This window comes from Bactrocera oleae, chromosome 3, assembly GCF_042242935.1.
Source record: "Bactrocera oleae isolate idBacOlea1 chromosome 3, idBacOlea1, whole genome shotgun sequence".
NCBI lineage: Eukaryota > Metazoa > Arthropoda > Insecta > Diptera > Tephritidae > Bactrocera > Bactrocera oleae.
The window spans coordinates 31354177-31374564 of NC_091537.1; the positions used below are offsets into that span (position 1 = coordinate 31354177).

The following is a 20388-nucleotide window of genomic DNA, read 5'->3' on the forward strand; positions in this document are numbered from 1 at the left end:
TATAGAAGGTTTAACCCAGATTTGGCCAGAGTTGAGTATTTCCGCGAAATGTTAATGCTTTACTATCCTTGGCGGAATGAACAGCAAGATCTCATTGAAAACGATAATGAGCAGACTTGCATAACACATCGTATTATAATTGAGGAAAATCAAAGAAAATATGATGTTTTTGAAAATGTTCTAGAAAGTCTTTATAATGAAATAGACTTGGACGAAGGTGCTCAAAATGAACTACCTATCGTGGAAAATGAGTTCAGAGTTTTGGCACTTCCAGAAATAAACCCAAATATAAATTTGCTGGACTTGCATGGCGAAGATAATGGCACTGAATCTGATTGCAATATTAGACTTATTAAACTACCCCCTTTAATTCCAGTTGAGGAATTATTTTCTTAAGTTCAAAGTCTAAATACTAAGCAAAGAACCTATTTGACACATTTGATGCACCACCTAAAAACAAATCTCCCATTTTATGAGTTCATTGGCGGCGGTGCAGGTGTAGGAAAGAGTCGTTGCGCACCTACCTGTAAAACAGCATTTGGAATAGGTGGAATGACCCTTCATTCAATATTATCTTTAAGGCCACTTAGCAATGACACAGTGAATTCATTGTATTCCAGACTTATTGATTTAAAATTAATCATAATTGATGAAATATCGATGGTAGGTGCTCGTATGTTTAGCTCTGTTGATGCGAGATTAAAACAAATTTTCAAAACAGACAGCCCCTTCGGTGGTATACCGATCATAGTGTTTGGTGATTTGAAGCAACTCTCACCTCTTGGAGATAGGTGGATATTCTCTCCTAATCCCAATGATGCATACAGCACTTTAGTTGGTTCCCCTTTGTGGGAGTTATTTAAATACTTTGAATTAACAGAGATAATGAGACAACGGGAGGATCAGGCCTTTGCAATTGCATTAAATCATATAGCATCTAGTACTATGAAAAATGAGGACATATCACTTATTGAAACTCGAGTAGTTAATTTCGAAGAAGTTTCCGATGATGCCATACATTTACTTTTGTCAAATATATGATTACAGTGAACATAAACAGCTGGACAACTTATGCAAATTGATTTCCATTGTTCTTTTCCAACAATGTGGATTAATTTTTTGGAACCTTCTGTTGGTTTGATAGCACGATCAAAAAAGCCTAATCCTCTAGAAAGTTCTTGGACACCAATTGAAAAAGTTCTAAAATCTTTTCAATATAAAAGAAATGAACAAATTTCAATTGAAAGAAATCAGTTTCCAGTTGTTCCGGCTGAGGGAATAACTATTCATAAAAGTCAGGGTGCCATATATAATAAAGTTGTAGTTCATACTCGACCCAGAATGCCTAGAGCTTCAATATATGTCGCTTGCAGTCGAGCTACTACTGCAGAAGGTCTATTCACCATAGGATTTTATTCCTCCTAACAAATTTTCTGAATCGGATCCTGTATTTAAGGAATTGAGGGAATTGAACACAAATAAAGCTTTGACAACAAGTTTCAATTCTATGATTTCCCGAACATCAGGACATAAAATTTTATTCCATAATGTTCAGCGTCTTCACGCTCACATTAGTGATATAAAAAGCGACTGTTTGATGCTATCTTCAGTTATTTTATGTTTTGTAGAAACTTGGAGTTATCCTTGCGAAAGTTTTGATATACCAGGATTTACTCCAATTAACGAGCTGAGGATAGATAGCACGGAAACAACCAACATGACAGTATTTGTGTCTCTATTTCGAACTAAAGTTTTCAGACTTAGTGCAAGAGTTCTTCATTTTTTTTTCAAATATAATCGAATTGGAATGGTATAGGAATTTTGACAGTAGTTTTTAAGACAATTTTAAGAAAAATATGTAAATAATTTTATTGAGAAAATTTAAATTATATATATAATTTGTTATTATATATGACATTATTGTATAAATATATGATAGAAATTAAATAGTATTAGGAAACTAGAATTGGATATATGTATAAGAATCTCTACAAAAATTTATGTTTAATATTGTAAATATTATATACAAATTAATATAATAATATTATATCATTTTTAAAGTTGTTAATATTTATTATTTTTAAGCTAAACATGTATAATAATATCGATATATTAAATAAAAAATGTTATTCATTGTCCAAAAACAATTTCTTTTCATACTATTACTCAATTATAAGCGTATACAAAAAGCACAAGATCGATTTCTCATATTTTGAGTAAATTTAGTTTACGAATTGCTCTAATTATTTTCACTGTGAGTGAAAAGTAAATAACTAAGGCAACAGTTCCTACTTCTAATTATTAAATTATACCTATAAAGAAATCTCAAACGAATATACCATTTAACTTTGCGAGAGTATAAAATGTTCGGTTACATCCGAACTTAGCCCTTTGTATATTTTTGGGTTTCGCGCCGCGTTTAGATTTTTTGGGTTTTGGTTTCGCGCCCGTTTGTTTTTGTGTTTAAGTATTTTTTCATTATATGAACGTGTATGTGTTCGAACATATGTTGGGTCACTGAACTCTCAACCTCACTTTTTGCATATGTATGTATGTATGTATATATGTGGCGACATCCACATTAAATATATCTTTAAATTTATTTAATTCATGCATTCACAGGTTAATATTAAATTCATTTATATTAGTACAACTAAGGGTTAAGTTATCCTTCATTCTACTTTACATTGTTATCCTAAGAGTTACACTACTGCTATCTCTCTTACATACATTAATTAAGCTAATAATGCATTACATATTGAGAGCATCATCACCTGATGCTGATCACCGTTACCCAAATACGCAGATATAAGATATTAAATCCTAAGCTAAGCATGTCGTTGGATTTTGGCTATCACGGCGCCCAGACGTGTATTAAATAAACCAAGATACCACATATATATAGGTATGTCCATATATTTTCTTTATATACACATATAACATATATTATATATTTCTATATATTACACTGCACTTTTTGGTTTTTTTTCCATAACTTTCACATCACCTTTTTGGTTTTTTTTTGTTTTGTTCACTTTTTGGCACCACACCTTTGTCATTGCATCTGTTTTTATACCCTGAACAGGGTATATTAAGTTTGTTATACCTTGAACAGGGTATATTAAGTTTGCCGGAAGCAGAAGGAAACGTCGGAGACCCTATAAAATATATACATAAATGATCAGCATGTGCCATGTCCGTCTGTCTGTATATATACTAACTAGTTCCTCAGTTTTTAAGCTATCGATCTACAATTTTGCACCTGTCCTTTTCTCACAAAGAAGCTGCTCATTTGTCGGATCGGACCACTATAGCATATAGCTGCCATACAAACTGAACAATCGGAATCAAGAGTTTGTATGGAAAACTCTTTCATTTGACGAGGTATCTTCACGAAATTTGGCATGGATTACTATTTAAGGCAACAATATAATCTCCGAAGAAATTATTGAGATCGGATTACTATAGCATATAGCTGATATACAAACTGAACAATCGCAATGAAGTGCTTGTATGGAAAACTCTTTCATTTGACAAGGAGTTTATTTAGGCGGGTGCTCGAACCGAAGATCTGATCGTTAGCGATTGGTAATGCGAAAAAGCGAGCGGGATCCGTTGTTAGTCCCATATATAGTATCTATTGAATGGAAATGTTCATTAATTACTATTTATTTATTTGTTTACAATGTCTTGTCTGTTATCATCATCCAAACTCCAAACATCCATTTATAGGCTGTTCCCCTAATATTTATTAAACCTTTTTTCTTTCTTTCTATGATATACGGTGTTATAGATCTAATCTTTGCTTTTATATATTTTTTTTTTCATTATACAAAATTTCTTTATTTTCAATATTTAGCTGTCCGATATTTTCTATAACCTGGTCAACTATCTCTGTAATTTTGTTCGAATTTATAATGTGTATAACTGTACTTAATTCATTATCTATTTCTATTTCAGCCGTTTGTATCATTGTATACCCTTCTTCTTCTATTATTTGTGTGATTTGCAAAAGTGCTGCCACCAATGTTATGATTATTGTTAAAAAAATAACTATCCCCGTCATCTGTAAAAAATAAAAATAAAAATTTATAACCGGTTAGGATTTGATTAATTGTCTCTATATGTAAGAGTTTTTGATATTTTAGTATTTATTAGTCCGTTGGACTTTAGTCGCTTCTTACGACAGGCATCACTTATATATGGGTATATTCTTGGAAAACCCCGTACCCACTGGGGTAGAACAAAAATCATGTATTAAAAATGTTCCATAACTATTTTTTTTAAGTGTTATTATCCCCATTAAATGCTCTTAAGCTAAATGGATCATCATCTTTCTCGTTTGGTTTTTCTATATTTGCCAATTTCAGTGGTCTTTTTATATTTGCCGGATGAACATTTTGCAATGGATTGATTCGGTAATATAGCTGATCTTTATGCCGTACTCTTTTGTAGTTTTTAATCGGCCCATTCTTCTCTGTTTCGGTTTAACTTGGCTAACGTTTTTTGTTTTACCATATTTATTCAATCTTGTAATATGGATGGACAAATGTTTTCTTTGGCGTCCCTTGGAGAACATTTGATAGTTGAGTGATACCTATCGTTATAGTTACATATTCATACATATTGAAAGACTAGGGTCCTCAATTTCTGTTAGTTTTTCCAACAAGGTTGAATGAAGTCTCTCAATATCTGCATTTCCTGTATGACTATTTGGATTTGTAAGATGGACTTCTATATTTTCGTCATTTAAATATTGTATTATATTATTGAATTTTGCAAATGTTCCATAATTATTGTTTTTTTAACTCTCCAGTTTCTATCTGTTATTTTGTAAGCTGATGCAAATTTGGCTAACTTATCAATCGCTGTCACAAATGATTGTTTGTTGAAATGGAATATGTCTATATAAATTATCTCATTTTTATTGGTTGGAGTTTCAGTTAGATGAAATTTTGTTTTTATTGGTTTTCTATCGTATTTGATTTGTTGGCATTTTTGGCCAACTTGATTATTATCAAGTGTATTTCTTCCTTGAATTTATGAATTTATAGGTTTCATTTATGCGACATAGATTTCTTTGTATGGTATGTTTATGTAATTCCTCTTCTTCATCTATTTCTGAGGCTCTTTTTCTGCATTTAACAAATTTCAAACTTTTATCTTGAGCAAACATTTCAATGAGTAATTTCTGTATTTTATGATAATCTGCTTCAGACACTTCTGAAAATATTCCCACTATTCCGCTTCCTTTTTTACATTTTTTTAATGTTTCCTTATTCTCTTCTTCTTCATCCATTGGGTTTATTTCAATTATTTTTCTTCCATGGAGCCTTTGCATCTGAGCTTTTGGGCTATGTGTCAAAATAATTTGAATTTTGTATTTGTTTACAATTTCTTCTTTAATTAGGTCATCATCTGTTGAATGAATTGTTTCTGACAATTCCAGGTTTGATTCATTGTCGTTACCTTCTTTTATTATTGATGAGTTCTCAATTCGACTCAAGAAACAACATTATTTTTTCCATTTACGTATTCTATTTCAAAGTTGTATTCCTGCAATTTCAATAACCACCTCTGATGGCGTTGAGTAAATTCCTTTCCTTTATATTTATTAACTAAATATTTGATTGGACAATGATCTGTTATTATTTTAACTTAATTGCCATATAATTTGGTCAAAAATATGTGATTGGAAAAATTACTGCTAAAAATTCTTTGTACGTAGTCGAGTACTTTTGCTCGTGATTATTTAGTGCTCTTGAAATGTAACACACTGGTTGACCTTGCTGTGAAAGTACTGCTCCAATGGCATAGTCACTAGCATCAGTTGTGATACTGAATTCTTTATCATACTCTGGGAATTTTAGAACTGGGTGAGATGAAATTAGTGCTTTTAAGTTCTCAAATCTTTCAATGTTATACAATTAAATTGCCATAACTAAGCTCCATAATAAGATACAAGACTCTTATTTGGTATACAGGATCACATTAGGGAGGGCATCTGCAGTTTAAACTTCTTCAGTTAGTCATATAGTCCGGCCGGAGTAGCAATAGCTGTTTTCTCGATGTCTCTTTCTGCCATTCAAATCTGGTGGTAACCTTTGGCTAATCTATTGAGCTAAATTGGCCTTATCCAAAATTCCTTCGATATTTGGTAGAGGGTACTTATCGTGTACAGTTAATTGCTTTAACCTTCTATAATCAACTACTAGCCTGAATTTCGAAATTCCTGAAAAATATGTCTTCTTTGGTACTATTAATATTGGTGAGCTATATCTACTGTGACTTTTTTTCATTAGAATTTCTCAATAATTTTTCAATTTCCCTTTTCTCATTTGATTTTAAATGATCAAGGCTGATGTTCTTTACTTCACTTGTATCCAATGAGTAAGCTTGCTCCTGCATCGTCTTCATGTGGAGTGGAAAATTCACACCATTTTTCAAAATTATTACCATTTTTTCGACATCAATTGTTTTAACATTTTTTTAAAGGAATCGTTTCCTATCAATAAATCATATGGTTAATTAAAATCCATCAATAACCACCTCATTCGGGCGTTTTCCGGATATTTGAATTCTTTTGGAATATTGGCTCTATACCTTAATATTTGGCGTTTTAATTATTCCGTTTAAAATATTCACCATAGTGCTTTCACTTTCAAGCACCGGTATTTTAATTTTTTCAAAACTAAATTTTTCATTATGCTTATGGTTGAGCCTGACGCGATCAAATCATAACAGAAAAGTCGAAAAAATCAAAAAATGTTAATATTAATATAATATTACTTTCCCAAAATTCTGAGGCTAGTTTGTAAAAAAAACTCCTCGTTCGTATTTGATTCTTGTGCATCACCTCTTCTACTCATTGTGTGCACGTTCTGGGCTCTGATACCTTTCTTTGTAAATGTTGTCTATTATTTACAGAGTTTCTTTGCTGTCTCGAGTAATTCTAATGGTTTTGATTTGATGGCTGTCTTGTTTGATTTTATTGTTGTCCATAAACATTTATTTGACAGTTGGTCTTTTGTGCCTTAGTTTAGCTTTACAAGTTGTCCAATCTTGAGGTGGGTTTATTTTCAACATTTTTTTTTGCTCCACCCCCAATTTTTAATAATATTATATATTTTTAAGTCATAGATTACCCTTAAAACTATTTCTACCTGTCCTACATAGTTTGTTCGTACTCTGTCGATAGCCTCAATGGAGGACGGCAATTTTTTTTACATTTCCTTCGAAAGGAGCTAGATATTTGAATTCCTTTTCGACTCTTTGCCTAATTGTCAATTGATTATTTGCTGCATTTTGCGCAATTATCAGCGTTAAAGATGGTAAGCATCGAGTGAGCAGTTCTATTCTCTGCATTATTTTAATCACTGGGTCTTTTTACTTCACCCTCATATTGTGCAACAATTGTTAAAATAATTGTTTTTCGGAAAAATGGTGATGAATCTGTTGTTCATTACTTTTGGCATATATTTATTTTCATATTTTATTGTACTTAAGTTTACTTACTTAAAGGTTTAATATCTATTTTTGTATTATTTGCTGTGCAATCCTATTTTATGTATGGGGTAGTGCGTTTTTCTGTACCTTGATGAAGTTGTTGCTGCTGCCTTTGTTGCCTTACTGCTACTGTTTCTAGCTGCTACTGCTGTTTATTATAAAACTCTTCTCTTGCAGTTATTTCGATTGGCTTACGATTTTCAGCAGGAAAATCTCAGGAATCATACGGGTTTCATTGTTTTTTTAAACTCTCGCCACATGTTGCTACAGAGTATAATAGTTTTGTTCACCTAACGATTGTTTGTATCACCTAAAACTAATCGAGTTATATATAGGGTTATATACATATATTATATATATATATATTATATTATAATACATAAATAATCACGATGAAGAGACGAGTTGAAATCTGGGTGACTGTGTCCGTCCGTCCGTGCAAGCCGTAACTTGAGTAAAAATTGAGATATTTATGAAACTTGGTACACATGTTTCTTGGTACCGTAAGACGGTTGGTATTGCAGATGGGCGTAATCGGACCACTGGCACGCCCACAAAACGCCATTAATCAAAAATGAATAAATTGCGATAACTAAGCTCCACAATAAGATACAGACTGTTATTTGGTATACAGGATCACATTAGGGAGGGGCATCTGCAGTTTAAAATTTTTTTAAAGTGGGCGTGGCCCAGCCTCCTAATAGGTTTAATGTGCATATCTCCTAAACCGCTCAATCTATAATAACAAAATTCACTGATAACAAATTATTTTAGCACCTCTATCGACAGTGTGAAAATGGGTGAAATCGTTACAAATTACTAAAAACGCGATATATCAAGCACTAAACACGACTTACATTTTATCGCTGATGTGGCACCGCCCACTTTTAGGTGAAAACCCATATCTTGGGATCTGCTTAAACGATTTCAACCACATGTATTGCGAAAATCGTCGAAATCGGATTACAACCACGCCTAGATCATATATAAAAGCATTTTGAATTCCATCTGATTCAAAACTGTTCAAGCCCCTAGGTACTGAATATGTGGATCCCAGTGCCTATAGTTGACTACTTACCGAAAATATCGGTCAATGCGTAAGATATATCATTGAAATTCATATAATAAAATTAATAAATAAAACTCTAGATAATTGTTTGTTTGTGTCAAAAAATGGGTTCAATCGGATCAATATCCCTATAGCCCTCATATACCTAATATAAAGATTTATGAACTTCCGGGTGATATTATACCGCATATATCGGCCAATATGTGAGTTATCTCAATGAAAATGAGAGAGCGTGTTTTACTTATAACAAGGTATCTTTGTGCCTAAATGGATCAAATCGGGTGAAAATTTACCTAGCCCCCATGTAATTAATATCAGGATTTTCGAGCATTCGTCTGACTTTACTCCATATGATTGGTGGTGGTATGTGAGGTACTTAATGAAACAGTGGGAGGATTTTATTAGTCTGTGGCATGTTAGTAGTATGTGGTATTAGCAAAAAGTGATAAAATCGGGTTAATACTACCCTCAACTTCCATATACTACTTATAATGCTCTTCGTTATTGTAACCAGTTTTATGCCGAATATGTCGGTCAATGAGTATTAATAATTTTTTTTTATATATAAAACTGTTTCAAAATATGTTTTCGAGTATAGCTGAGCAATGTTAAAATTAATATCTTTCTCTATCCCCAATATATGTATATATGATTTCCGTTTTTCCACCTGACTTTAAACTGTATTAAGCTTATAATATAAAACTTAGCCACTTTGGTTGAGTTAATATTACATTCATACTTATGTATATCTCACTTCAAGATGTTTTTTGTCTTTTTTTTAATATAATTTGACGCGAACTAAAATATAGCAATAAAATTGAGATTAAGTTTATGACCTTTAATATAAGTCAAGAACATACCAAATTTGATTGTAATTTAATCACATTCTCAACATTTTTTTAATATTAGGTTTTACCACACCTGAAGGAATTTCCTGGCCTTTGATTCTTGCGAATTGCAAGAGTATAGAATTCTCGGTTCCGCCTTAGTACCCCTTATCGGGGATATATTGACCCTAGCTCCAACATAATTTATGTAAAAAATTTAAACTTCCGTTTGGGTATATATACACGTAAATATATATATATATATATTAGATATACAATAGTTTTATGCCGAAAATGTGTGAAATCGGCCCACGAATTTCCCCAGCTCACATGTACAACTTACCGTACAATTATACGCTGAACAGGGTATATTAATTTTGCCACGAAGTTTGTAACATCCAAAAGTAAACGGCGGAGACCATATAAAGTATATATATAAATGATCACCGTGACGAGCTGAGTTGATTTAGCCATGTCCGTCTGTCCGTCCGTCCGTCTGTATATACGCGAACTAGTCCCTCAGGTTTTGAGATATCGATCTAAAATTTTGAAAAAGTCTTTTCCTTACCAATAAGCTGCTCATTTGTCGGAACGGCCGATATCGGACCACTAAAGCATAGAGCTGCCATACAAACTGAACAATCGGAATCAGGAAAACTATTGCATTTGACTAGGTATCTTCACGAAATTTGGCACGGATTATTATTTAAGGCAACAATGTAATCTCCGAAGAAATTATTTAGATCGGATGACTATAGCATATAGCTGCCATACAAACTGAACAATCAGAATGAAGTGCTTATATGGGAAATTCTTTCATTTGACGAGGTATCTTCACGTAATTTGGAACAGATTATTATTTAAAGCAACAATGTAATCTCCAAAGAAATTATTCAGATCGGATGACTATAGCATATATCTGCCATACAAGCTGAACAATCGGAATGAAGTGCTTGTATGGAAAAATCTTTCATTTGACGAGGTATCTTCACGAAATTTAGCATGGATTATTATCAATAATCAAGTGCTTGTATGGAAAACTCTTTTATCTGACGAGATATCTTCGCGAAATTCGGTATTGGTTTTTGTTAAATATTTTCCGAAATGTAATATAGTTTGTAATAGAAAATTAAACCCTTAAATTTTTTCTATATGGTAAATTGTGTGTAACATAACTAATCAATCTTCTCTAATATATTTACATTATAATCAGATTTAACCACTTTACAAAAATTATATTATAACAAATCAGATTAATTAATAATTCATACTGTTCAATTTGAGCTTTCAATAAAATTTTTCTTATATCTGCCAAAAACTGTTTTGCTTGTGCCAAAAGTAAGGTATGATATGTAGCTAATTGGGGCAATAAGTTGAAAATTGTGTTAAGAATGGATACATATGAGTAAGGAGCAAAAATATTATTTAATTAACCATAAAATAAACAAATCCCTAATTATTCAAGATATATTATTATTTATTAATAATAATTGAACACTAACTTTGAAAACATATTTCTTCAGTTTTAAAACCCTAATTAACTGATGGGTAGGTACAAAACATTGTTCGAAGCGTAGCTCAAAAGCATAACCTAGGTAAAAAACTTCGATAATGCCCCTTTTGTATTTAACGTCTTAATATTTCCACTAAAATTACTTGATGAAATTTGGCATGGATTATTGGCCACGGTAACAATAAAATATCATAAGAAATTTTTCAGATCTGATTACTGTATCATATAGTTGCCATACAAACTGATCGATATAAATAAATTTTGGTATGGAGGTAAGTAGACAATTATGTTAAAAATATATACATAAGAGAAAGGCGAAATAATATTTTTAATACCCATAAAATAAATAAATCCCTAATAATTCAAGATATATTATATTTATTAATAATAATTTTAAAACCCTAACTAACTGATGGGTAGGTACAAAACAAAACCTAGGTTGAAAGTGAACATAGTTCGTAGGGGAGGTAGAAAATATAACCTAGTTAAAAAAGAACCTCTGCAATGCAACTTTTGTAATAACCGTTTCTTAACATTTCTTCGAAAATTCCTTGATGATACCAAGAACGGCAAAAGAGTTTGCAGATGTGAAGTCGGGCTCTAAAGCATTCAATAAATAGGGCCCAACACATCGGAACACTTCAGTTTACACGAGCAGCTTAAACTTTCAACAAGGCACACTTTCAAAACAACGAAAAAAATCCTTTTCAAATAATAAGCATTATTTTAAAAATATTATTATTTTTTAAGAATAAGCATTATTTTATAATTTTTTCACTGTTTATTTTTAGTTTATTTGTATAAATATCTTATTAATTTATAAAAATGAAAAGAGTATCTAGACAATCGTAGGAACAAAGACGTCGCAATGCTCTGAATCGAAGCCGACAACAATATAGTCAAAATTTGGAAAATAATAGACAGAGGAACGCCGACTATATTGCCGAATTACGCAGCCTACATTTGGAGTACCGCAATGAGGAGAGAACTCGTGACAGTTCTGCACGTTCCACTAGACGACAGAACCTACTTCACAGAGCAGCAGCGTAATACAGTAGGTCATTCAAACAGACGTTTGAATCCAGAATATAGAGCAGCGGAGCAGGAGCGCAACACAATAGGACATTCGAACAGGCGCTTGGATCCGGAATATAGGACTGAAGAACAGGAACGCAACACCGCGGAACATTTAAATAGGAGAACCAATCCGGAATATAGAGCAGCGGAGCAGGAGCGCAACACAATAGGACATTCGAACAGGCGCTTGGATCCGAAATATAGAGCAGCGGAGCAGGAGCGCAACACAATAGGTCAAACGAACAGGCGCTTGGATCCGGAATATTGAACTGAAGACCAGGAACGCAACACCGCGGAACATTTAAATAGGAGAACCAATCCGGAATATAGAGCAGCGGAGCAGGAGCGCAACACAATAGGACATTCGAACAGGCGCTTGGATCTGGAATATAGAACTGAAGAGCAGGAACGCAACACCGCAGAACATTTAAATAGGAGAACCAATCCGGAATATAGATATTGCGGAGCAGGAGCGCAACACAATGGAACGTTCTGTACGGCGTCAAAATGCAATAATAAGGGAAGAAGAGAGGCAACGAGATGCAGCATTGAGGAGAAGTCGTCGAGAGGATCCAATAAAAAGACGTCGTGAGCAAATTTTAAAGTATTCTCAAAGAAGAGTGACCCGCCAGCAAACCAGGCAACAACTAGCAAACAAGCAGGAATCAACGTTGGAAAGAGTACAATTGCATAGATCGGATCCCGCAAATCGTCAGTTAGAAAGCGAGAGGCAAACCAGGAGGAATATAACAAGACGTCGTGAACTTTCTCCTGATGCACAGCTAGAAGAACAAGAACGTCAACGTCAACTTCGAGCTGCCAATATGTTTGATATGTACGCATTGTTGATAAAGTAAGGACCCACTGAAATATGCGTGTGTTGCGGTGGCACTTGGTTCCCTCATCAAGTGAAAAAACTAGAAAAATGTCAGACTTCAACAAAATTTTCGCGCACAGAAGATGCTAGAAAATTGTTTTATCTGTCATCAAAATTTCCGTCTTCGAACCAAAATACAACTTTTGCAACACATGCTATCGTATTGTTAGGAAGGGCAAGATACCATCTGCCTATCGGAAGGATTGGAGTTTCCTGATATTCCGGAATGCCTTCAGGATTAAACGTGTCTGGAAGAAAGACTGATATCACCGAGGATCCCATTTATGCGCATCATCTCCTTAGGATATGAACGACAATGTGCTATTCGTGGAGCAGTGGTGAATATCCCCATTTCAGTTGTAGAGACAGTCACCGTGCTTCCACGAAGATTTGATAACAGCCATATTATTCAAGTGCACTTGAAACGTCGATTGGAATATGAACAAAATTTTATGACGGAGACAGTGCGACCAGCAAAAATATTGGAGGCACTAAACTATCTGCTGGGTACAGAACTCTACGTCAAGCATAATATCCAAATGTCAAGTGATTGGCTGGCAAATGCTGGAAACGAGGAAACTGTGCCATTTATTGCGGATCCTGCAGATGAGGCAGAGACCTTCTTAATGCCCGTCAGGAAAATGTACCGCTTGAAATGGAAGAGGATTTAAATCCAGGAGGTCAGGAGACTTTAATGGATAATCAACCCGTTGAAAATCGATCCATTGAACGGGTTGCAATGGCACCAGGACAAGTTAGATGCCCAAGGGACGTTACAACCGATGACGATGCTCAGGAATTGTCGTATCCAACGATTTACTGCGGAAAAAAGAGGACATCTACGACAACTTATAGTAAAATTGCACGTTCTGAAATTCGACGCTATGATCGGCGTTGTGTATATTTATAAGTTCTACGAGTTGGAGCGCATTAAAAATGCAATTTCCATTTGGCTGCGTAAAAAGTCTGGATCGAGGAATATAACTGCTGCAAATGTGAGGGATGACTATTTAACCCTTCATTCGGTTTTTTCACTCCCCGTCAACCAATCTTCCGGCGATCTTCGGCCACTAAATAGTGACACAATTCATGCCAATCTCAATGATATTAGGCTTATTATAATTGACGAAATTTCAATGGTTGAAGCAAAGATGTTTGCATATTTAGATTGCAGGCTAAAGCAAATTTTCAGGAGCACCGCTTACTTTGGAGGCATACCAATTATCGTGTTTGGTGACTTAAAGCAGCTGCCGCCAGTAAGAGATCGATGGATATTTGCGCCGAATAGGAATGATCATTACAGTACAATTACAGGAACACCGCTTTGGGATCAATTTCGGTACTTTGAGCTCACTGAAATAATGCGCCAGCGTGAAGATCAAGCATTTGCCGTCGCTTTAAATAACATGTCAGAGGGAAATATGACACACGCTGACATCCAATTAATCAAAAGCAGGGAAAAGACCTCTAATGAGATACCGAACGAAGCCATCCATCTATTTTATTCAAATGCTGGAGCAAATGATTTTAATTTAACTAAACTGGCGAACACGATGACCGAGGAGTTCATTTCGACTGCGAAGGATACAATTAAGTCAAGTTCCCTAACAGAACGCAGCAGGGCAAACATTTTAGAAGCTGTGAAGTCTTTTAAGCCATCGGAAACACAAGGAATGCTTTATACCATGCAGCTCAAAACTTCGATCATATATATGGTGACAGTCAACATAAGCATAAGTGATGATCTCGTCAATGGTGCTACGGGAGAACTAATGCAGGTTGATTCCGAATCACATAGATCTGAAAGTTCAGTGGTGCGACTATGGATAAAATTCGCAGAATCAAGAGTTGGAAGCTTTGCACGTTCCAAGCAGCCTCACAGTCGCAATGCAGATCGGACACCAATCATGAGCGTGGTCCGATCATTCCAATACAAGAGAAATGAGCAAATGAACATACACACAAATTGCTGTTCATCTAGAGGATAGAGTAAGCAGATCAGCTTTATATGTAGGATGTAGCTGAGCCACAAGTGCCAATGGATTGTATATAATCGGGACATTTTCTCCCCCGAACCCATTTGGAGCGCAGGATCCAATTAAAACTCAACTTAATAGGTTGAAGACAGAAGGAGCATTGACGACATGCTACAGATTTTTGACTGAAAAATCGGAACAACGCCTAGATATTTATTATCAAAATGTAAGGAGCTTAAACAAGCATATTGAAGATATTAGATCAGACAAGCTGATTTGTTCTGCTGATATTCTGTGCTTTGCCGAGACATGGGCCTTACCTCAAGAAGAACTCCCAATAGAAGGCTACAGTGTTACCGCACGCCTTGATAGAGAAACAAGATCATCCCGACGACACCCCGCCAACGGCCTTATAATATACTACAAGCAAGATAGGTGCCCAGGTCAGAAGGATCATTTTCAAGAAACGACACCGGTTCAACAAACGTTTACCAACTGTTAAACGTAAACAATTCAACAGTTTCAATATCACTTGTGTACAGGAACTCCCGCTATAGACTTACGGAATTTAGAAACCAAGTGGAAAATAATATCCGTCAGATAACTGAACAGTATAATGGACCGTCAGTAGTCCTTGGTGACTTTAACATATGTCGCCTAACAGCAACCGATGATTTGGGGGCTCGATTACAACAGTTTGGATTTCAATCTTCATTGGCTAAGGTCGCCACAACAAAACAGGAAACATCAATAGATTGGGTATGGACAAACATGGATTCTGCAATGACCTCATGTATCACATATGAAACACCATATAGTGATCATGACGGAATATTTTTAAGCGTTAGAAAATAGATATATTATATATATAGATGTATGTTAGATTCAATATTATTAAATTTAAGTTTGTATTATAATATAAAGTGTAAGTCATAGATGTAATTATTGTAATTTATATATCATATAAAAAAGTATTATAGAATAATAAATATTATTATATGTTATATATTTTATAATTTCTATAAATATTATAATTTGTTTTGTTTTCCATTAATTAATGTGAATAATCAATCAGCTTAAAAAATTAAAATTTATGTAAATGTCTGAAAGATCTATTTACCTCAATAACTAACCTTAATTCGAATAGAAGATTGTTTATAGCAAAGAACCTGGCTATAAAGAACTGGAAAAATGCTTTCCGTTGGATGCAAACCGTTGGCAAGTCACGTTTTCAAATGTAGTCATACATATAGTAGTTACTAAAAGAAATGCACCTGTGGAGGGTATTATATTACGTTTCCTTTTGTTTTTGATTTGATAATTTAATGAAAGTAAATGGCCAGTTTTTCTTAAAAATAATGTAGTTTCTCGCTGCATATGAATGAAATTGGTCTACCCCTTTGTTTAATCCTTATAACCCCAATACACTGATTTCCGTTCTTCTGGTACAACAGCAACCTCATATACCCCAAATATTAAATCTAACCCCATTGGTTCAGTTTATATCACATAAATAATGTTTGAGTTAAGTAGCTTCTTTTAATTAAAGTTAACATTTCGAAAAAAAAATAGTATTGACACTAAATATAATAAATCTATGATAAATAACATAAGTTAATAAGATACCAAAAAATAATCGAATAATAAATGTTGAATTATTTCGCAACATTTTTATACTTTCGCAACAGAGTATAGTTTTGTTCACCAAACGGTTGCTTGTATCACCTAAAACTAATCGAGATAGATATAGATATCTATATACAAATATTTCTTCTAATATTTGGTGACAATCAGTGGATAAGTATATCATGTTGAACTTATAACAAAATATACTAGACAACAATGTAAAAAAAGCTTTTTAGAGTGCTGGACTTTGTATAAAGGAAAAATATCTTTCTAGAAAAACAAACTAAAGATCGTTTTTATGTGGTAATAGATAAACTGCGACCTTATCGGTTTAAATGCTATTGTCTATAATTTTAATTTTTCGACACATTTTAATATGAAGGTCATGACTTGAACTGCAAACTCAAGAAAATTACATTTTTATTCAGGAACGTTGGCAGCTTATGAAAGGTTTAGATATTAAGACAGAAAGAAGAAAATCTACATACCTGCTCTACATATGTGTATACCATACTTAATTCTATGTAAGTTTTCGTTAATTTAGTCTTCACGAGCAGACCTTTCCAACTAGGTACTGTAAGGCTACAAAGCTTTTTTTGTAACGGCGCAAATATCGAAAAAGCGAAAAGTTTAAGCGAAGTTGTAACAGCGATAAAATACAAAGGGCCGAGTAATTATGCTATGGGTGGTCAGCTATTAGACTAACTTTATTTGCAAAACACTTCTCCTTAAATAATATTCTAAGCAATATTTCAATACCGTTAATACATAGTTTCGTTTTGTATTAATGTATATATACATAAGTATGTAAGTTATATACCTTTAACAGTTCATAAGAGAAGAATAACCCAAGTACATATTTTACGCTATTGCTCCTTCGTATATAATATATTAATTTTATTAAGAAAAAGAGAAATATAAAAAATGGGAACGCAGCATTGCAAGAGGCTGCTTACATATTAAGCTTAGTACATGTTAAATGGGACTAGCCAATGGGCACAAACAAATATTCATTTAATAGCGTGGACGAAAACATAGCGGTAGCATAAATGTAGTAAGCAAGCAAATAAATATGTAAGTACTTATGTACACAATGCAAATACAATTATTAACTGCATTGAGGTGAATGACTTCCAATGCTTGCTTTTGAATATTTTAGGCAAATAAATAGAGAACAAGAAATAGCGAATATATAATAGTGTATTAGAACATATGACCGTATATGCATTGGTTCTCAATCGGTGACCCAACAGGTACCATAGATCCCCCTGTTTTTAAAAACGAGTTAGATAAAAGCAATTTACGAAGGAGTTTTCCGAGCACTTAATTTCAATTCAATGAAATAAACTACTAATTTCTAAATTCTAAATATAACTAAATATTATGTTAGTGAATATCTATGTAATATATAGGTATACAAAAGTACGTAAGCTGTGTGTACAAAAATATACCATAATAAAACTATTATACTCTGTAGCAACATGTTGCAAGAGTACAGGTATAATAAATATCAGTACACTGTGCTTGTAGTTTCAGTTACACTAGATTTCTTGACCAGCAAAGTGCTGTATTCAAACTAATTTCAGTGTATTTGTTATATAGTGTTTAAACTATTCTTATATACAGTGGCAAGCAAAACCGTTTTATATACAGTGGCGAGCAAACACATATACATATGTGCAACAGTATACCATAGTACCTATACACCGAACAGGAAGGGAGTCATAGCAATGACTCAATTACAGTAAAAGAGAGCAGCACCTGGGATCCAACTTTTCACACCCGGACGGACCGAATTATATACTACTATGTTCGCACCGAATTGAAATCCTCTTGAAAACACAATTTGTGGATTGTGGAACCAAAGTCGTTCTAACCGACATTGTGTGTTTTCGATGAGTTTTCATTGACAGTTCACACATCTATTTGTTTACATATGTTATGTACCCTACAAAAACAGTGACGGTCATCTGATGGTCGGTGAGTCATAGCTGAAAAAATTTTGTCAGCGCGCAGAACAAAGTTTCTATAATTTTCTTAAGAGCATTGTTTTCTTTTTGTTTGTTTGTTTTGTTTTTTCTGAGTCATTGCTGACCATAAATCCGTCATAGCTGAAAATTGTCAGTTATGACTGAAACGCTATCAGAAAAATTCTTTTGCCCAGTAGATAATATAATTTTTATTTCTTTAATAAATTTCAAACTCAAAATTAGTTATGATAATATACTTAAATATAAAAAGGAACGCAACAAAGCATATAGTAAAATATGAAAATATAAAAATAAATTTTCACTTGATGCCGCAACAAAGCATATAGTAAAATATGAAAATATAAAAATAAATTTTCACTTGATGCCATCTCCTCCTATTTCTTTATTATTAACTAATTATGGCTAGATTAAGTAGAAAATCTGTATTACTAAGTCGTCTTCAGAATAGAAGACGAATGAGAGTTCTTCGTGCAAACTCTTTATATAGAGATAGTGAGCAGTCACAAAATACTGTAAGTCACGCTAGTCGTAGGTTAGATTCTGATGTACGTCTGTTCGAACAAATTATCAATACAAATCAACATAGAACCAGGCGGGAAAGTCTCGAGTTACGGTCTTTTGAACAAAATTTACATACTGTTCAGCATTGGGCAAGACGTCTAAGTCCCCAAATCCGCTCTGAAGAGCAAAACAAAAACACTCGGGTACATAGATTTCGGTGCGAAGACCCTGGGGTTCGATCTGTTGTGCAAATAAGAAATACTCGAGGTCGTAGATCTCGGCGCGAAGACCCCGAGGTTCGATCTGTTGAACAACTTGTAAATACTCTTCAATATAGCTCTAGTATGAAAGTTAGATGGTTAATATAGCTTTAGTAGTATATGACATATGTACCTAAAACATATTATAGGCCGCGGAAAACTTTAAAGCTTGTGTTAAAGCATCATACTAGGTTCGCAATTGTAACTTGTTATACAAAATTTTAGTTTTAAACGGTTTTGATTCCTTAGAGTACGAAACGTGTGTACCAAGAGCAAATTTTTGTATAAGGCATGCTCGTCCAAAATGCGAATAGAAAACAAGTAAGGAAGGGCTAAGTTCGGATGTAACCGAACATTTTATACTCTCGCAAAGTCAAATGGTATACTCGTTTGAGATTTCTTTGTGGATTGACTGATATTTTCGGTAGAAGGTCAACTATAGGCACTGGGGTCCACGTATTTAGTACTTAGGGGCTTAAACAGTTTTGGTTAGATTTAGACAATTTTTGGCCACAAGGTGGCATACTTTAATCGCATTATTCACGCAAAGTTTTACCCCGATATAATCATTGTTGCTTGATATGCATAGTGGAAAGTGAAAGAATCAGATGGAATTTAAAATGGTGTTATATGGGAAGTAGGCGTGGTTGTAGTCCAATTTCGCCCATTTTCGCACTATGACATAGAAACATGAAAATAACGTTATGCACCGAATTTGGTTGAAATCGGTTAAGCAGATCTCAAGATATGGGTTTTCACCTAAAAGTGGGCTGTGCCACGCCCACTGTCTAATTTTGAACGCGGTTCCTATAAAGTCATCTTATACCATCTCAGAGATAAAATTTAATGTCTCTGGCGAGTTTAGTGCTTGATTTATCGCGCTTTTAGTAGTTTTTGACAGTACCGTTATATGGGGAGTGGGCGGAGTTGCCACCCGATTTCAACTATTTTCACACTGTAGGTAGAGGTTCTAAAAACATTTGCTTCCAGTGAATTTTGTTATTATGGCATTAGCGGTTTAGGAGATATGCACATTAAACCTATTAGAGGTGGGACCACGCCCACTTTTTAAAAAAAAATTTTAACTGCAGATGCCCCTCCCTAATGTGATCCTGTGTACCAAATAACAGTCTTGTATCTTATTGCGGAGCTTAGTTATGGCAAG

General features: G+C 34.0%; 1 protein-coding gene across 3 annotated transcripts in view; it reads left to right on the forward strand.

Annotated features, from left to right (window-relative positions):
• LOC106624338 (lipase member H-B) overlaps positions 1–20388 on the forward strand; it is a 67768-nt gene that overhangs the window by 27783 nt on the left and 19597 nt on the right. The gene's annotated exons all lie outside the window — the stretch shown is intronic.